Source organism: Myotis lucifugus, unplaced genomic scaffold (assembly GCF_000147115.1).
Source record: "Myotis lucifugus unplaced genomic scaffold, Myoluc2.0 scaffold_5248, whole genome shotgun sequence".
In the NCBI taxonomy this organism is placed as follows: Eukaryota; Metazoa; Chordata; class Mammalia; order Chiroptera; family Vespertilionidae; genus Myotis; species Myotis lucifugus.
In genome coordinates this window covers 1-4,788 of record NW_005876296.1, presented here as the reverse complement: position 1 = coordinate 4,788, position 4,788 = coordinate 1, and the positions used below count along the sequence as shown (strand labels likewise).

Here is a 4,788-nt window from a genome sequence, read left to right as displayed (position 1 = left end):
CAACTATGAGGAAGCCCCAAAGAATAAAAGGCAGCCCCGAGACACAGCAAGGGAGCACACAGGGGGTCTGCCCCAGAGATAAGAGCAACAATCTGTACCAGGGGCAATGGGAACCAGAGCAGGCAGGAACTGGAGGCAACCAGCAAGGTGAACTGCCGGAATGCCACGGCAGGAGCAGGTGGATGCCCCAAACCTCCCATGGCCCCACAGCAAAAATGGGGTGTCTGTCTCCAGGAAGGAGCAGTAAGTGTAGGCACTTTGGGGGGAAAGGCAAAACAATGTACTAGCTGGTGATGGCCAAGGATAAAAGGGAGAATTTATACCCAGAAGACCAGTCACTAGGGCACCTCAGTCTGTGGAATGTCCCCCCAAACCACACTCACACTGAAAACAGTGCTGCGAATAGCATTCCTTGCAGCTGTTCCCGTGACTCCCCACCAGCATAGCTAAAAAGGTGAGAGGTTACACTTAAGAATCACAAAGCATCGGAGGAAAGCCAATACCAAGAGAAACAAAAATTCAACAAATGAATTTACATAAGAGGACCAGCTAACAGTATATTCAAAACCAAGATTTAAAAATAAGTATAATCTCAGATTCCTATAATTATATACATAATTACAACTATTTGAAAGTTGCTAAGAGAGTAGATCTTAGAAGTTGTCACTCCTGAAAAAGGTAACTGTGTGAGGTGATGGATGTGCTCGCTAATCTTATTGTGCTGATCATTTTGCTATATATACATGTATCAAATCATCATGTGTACTCCTTAAACTTAAACAATGTTATATGTCAATTCTATCTCAATAAAGCTGAAAAAATTAAAAATAAGTATAATTAATATCTACAGAAAGATAAGGCAAGATTATTGCATCCATAAAATAAAATCGATTATAGGATCAGATATTTATGAAACGTGAGTAGTTGGTTATGAAAGAATAATTAGAAATCCTGAAAAGGAAAACTAATCATTTAAACAAAAAACTCAATAGAGGGGCTGAATAGAAAAATAGATACAAATGAGAAGCAAATAAGAGAGAAGAATGGGCTCAGAAATTGTCCCAGTATGCAGAATAAAGGAGCAGACAAGGAAAGAATACAGAAAGAATAGTTAACAAATTAATAGCTGAACATTAAGATAAACAGAGAATCCTAAAAATTATCAGAGAGAAAAAGTATTTCCTACAAAGGAATGAGCCCCTGATAAACACCTGACTGCTCATCAACAACCTTGGATGCAAGTAGAAAATAGAGATCTCTCTCCAAGCTGATACCGATCCATTTACCTGAACTGGCCTTTCAACCAGTTGGAATCCAGCCATTAGGATGAATTTCCTCCCAAGACTGAACTTCACAGATGTCAGCTGAAGTTGTTCCTTAACAGGACCCAGAGTGGCTGGCCCAGGAGTCCAGAGAAAAGAGTTCAGTATAGACCCTCGGTCTATAGCAGGAGTATCAGGAGGGTTTTCAATTCCTAGCTACTAAATACCATGGGTATCTCTGGAGTAATTATAGTTCTTTTAGATAAGAGCTGGTCTTCAAAGGTAATGTTAACAAGGGAAAAATACACATTCTGGTTGGAGGAAAGAGAGATGGAATCAAATGCAAGGCTAACCTGTGACCAACAATGTGGAGACTGTTTGCTCCCAAAGACCAGATTCAACATTTGAAAACACTATAACCTAGTCTTATCATCAACTTCAAGAATGTTGAGTTTTGGATCAAGAAGAAAGGGATCAAGGAGCCAAATCCATTATCCTCCAGTCCCACTAACCCTCTTCAAAGCTGCATCTATAAAGAGAAATGAAGGGGGCAAAATCCAGACACCACAAACATTTATTGAGCATCTACTACATTCAAATTACTAATGCTTAAAGAAGGGAAGTGACTTGCCCAAGTTAACACGGTAAGTGGTAGAGCCAAGACTGAAACTCTGGTCTACTTACAAGTCCAGTGTTCTTCCATCATAACACAGCTGCTTCTAGAAATTTTCTAAATATTTAGAATGACTGCTCCTCCTCCTCCTCACTGTCATATGAGCACCTCTGGGACTGAGCAAAGAGAGTATCTCCAAGAAGAAAGATAGATGGGCCAGGAATGAGGAGACTTAAATTCTCAACAGGTAGGATTTCCACTGTTCTCTTAACACCTTGGATAAGCCATACATCCCTCTGGGTCTTGTCTCCTTATATGCCCCCACACACACCACTCAACATTTTAGGCTCAGCAGCAGGATCCATCAAATCATTCAGCTGTGTAGTTCATCATTGGATGGACAGGATTGTCAGAAGCAGAAGAAGGGCCTAAAAGTGGCCCCAGATAGCATCCTGGTAGCTCCCTGAGCCTCCTGGGGCAGCACCTAAGCCCCTTTACCATACCTGGCAATATCTCTGGCAATTTGCTCGTTGGGACAGTTGACAAAGACGATGGAGTAAGTGCCGGAGACATAACTGCCAGTGACAGCTGAATGGAGCTGCAGGCTAAGGGTCCTGAGCATGGGGTAAGTCAGGAAAGAAGCTGTCAGGATCTAAATGGTGGGAAAAAGCACAAGTCAGCAGTGACATGACAATTCGCTATCTCCTGCTCAAGCAGATTGGCACCAGGGCTGGGCATCATTTTTTCATACCCATTCCCCATCCAAAAAAATAATTCCTGGGATCTTGAGCTTTAGTACTTCAACCAAGTTCTGTCTAGATATTTACCTCTGCATTTTGCAGATGATTAAAAAAAATTAGGCTCAGAAATCAAGAAGCTTGTTCAAAATCACATAGCTTTTATTTGGTTGAAGCCAGGATTAGGACTCAAGTCTGGATGACGGGAAATCCATTCCGATGGAGGTAATGCCAACTGGCATCCACTGAACTATTATCCTGTGGAGATTATAATGAATGATAAGCTCTTACATCTAATGATGTTTGAGGAGTTACCTTCACCTCCATTCATTTGTATATGTGCCATACACTGGGTAGGCTAGTGGAAAGGGTAGCCTAATTCTAAAGCAATACAACCTGTGCTACTAAACTGAGCGCTCAGGTACCATAAGGAAGGCTCTACCTGAGGGAGCAGAAAAAAGCTTGGAAGAGAAGGTACCATCTAAGTTGGATCTGGAATGAGAAGTAGGATTATAAGAGAAGAGGGACACATGCTAAGCAAATAGTAATATGTACAAACTCAAGAGGTGTTAAGGGATAGATAGATGAGTTATAGTCTGCATGGGTCTTAGTCTGTGGGTATGAGGTCAGGAGGAAATGAAACTGGCTACAACTATAGAGAAAAGGGTCAGGCTAAAGAGTCTGGAGTTTGTACTCAAGTGGTCGGGTATTTTTGGAGGTTTTAAGTAGCAGAGTAATAATATAGTGAAGCTGAGTAGGGTACCAGGAGGGAGGAGGGAGAATGACCAGTGATAGCCTACTTACACGGCCATTACAATAATCCAGGAAAAAGACTTGAAGCTAAGAAGATAGCAGTGACAACGTGAAAGGAAAAGGCACTCAAGGTATTTTTCTTACTATTTTAATGATAAACATTTAAAATAAGAAGAAATGAAAAGAACTGGAAAACACCTTTCTTTCCAGGTTCTCTGCTTGGGGAATATAATGGAGTCATTAACAGAGAGAGGCAGCTTGCAAGGAGTCCCACTGTGACTTAAGCCAGGCTGAACAAGAGGGTGTTTCTCCTGCCTCCAGCCCAGGGCTTCTTTCTTGCTCAAATAAACCTCTGTCCTCCCACTCCTTTTATGCTATTGCCTAAGTCCTGCCTCCTACTTCTTGGCAGGGCCTGAGCAGCGTTTTTGTGTCTTCAGCTTCAGTTTGACGACAGGCCTGTCAGGGTTGGGTTTTCTCATTCCCTCCCACTACCTCCACCAAACCACCAATTCAACATACTAGTCCACTGAACTAAACCAGTGACCATGCAAGAAAAACAAACCCAGACTTCAAACGCTTTTAGTATGTGTGCACAATAGGATTTAAATCCTAGTGTGACTACTGCTGCCTGTGGCCTTCAACAAGTTACCACCTCTCCTTCTATAAACCTTATCTAGAAAGTGGAGATTATGACACTGTGCTGCCTGTCTCAGTTGCTATGGGTTCACAGGAGATAGGAAAAATAATTTGTAATCACAAATTCAATAAAATTGAATTTCATGCTTTGCTCACCACTGTATCCCCAGCACAGTTCATGGCACACAGCATGTTCTCAATAAATACTTGCAGACTAGTGAATTAATTCATCAGCAAGATGTTGTTATTAATACTAAATAGTCTTGCGAAAAAGACAAGTCTTTGTTAGCAGTGCTTTTAACAGAGAACTGGGCAGACTGGAACACTGTAAGGAGTCCACTATATGACTCTATGGTAGCTTCCAGCACAGACTCCAAACAAAAGGAACAATGGCCTGTCCCCCAACCAAAAAAGCCATTCTGAGGGAAGATCTGAGCATTCCAGTCAGCAGGTAATAAGCAATAAGATTAGCAACACAGCTAATAAGATTCAATATAAGCTCACCCAAAATGTACTGAAACTCTTAGGTGAGCTCAAAGTCAAAATACTAAGTTCTTACATCTCTTGATGTTTGAGGAGTTAATTTCCCCTCCATTCATGTGTATATGTGCTAGGCACTGTGGATAGGCTAGTGGAAAAAGTAGCCTAATTCTAAAGCAATGTGACCTGTGCTACTGAAACTGAGAGCTGTGCTCTCAAGTATTATCTAAGATAACCCTAAATTTAACAAATAAGATAACTGAGGCAGAACATTTAGAAACTCTGCAACAGAACCAAGACTTACATC

The 4,788-nt window shown here is 41.5% G+C and overlaps 1 long non-coding RNA gene across 1 annotated transcript in view; it reads right to left on the bottom strand.

The window, feature by feature from the left end:
* Positions 1–2,488, bottom strand: part of LOC102418979 — a 5,983-nt gene extending 3,495 nt beyond the window's left edge. Inside the window, exon 1 of the long non-coding RNA XR_002827817.1 lies at positions 2,379–2,488. This is a non-coding gene — a long non-coding RNA (uncharacterized LOC102418979). The remainder of the gene's footprint in view (positions 1–2,378) is intronic.
* Positions 2,489–4,788: the final 2,300 nt, after the last annotated feature.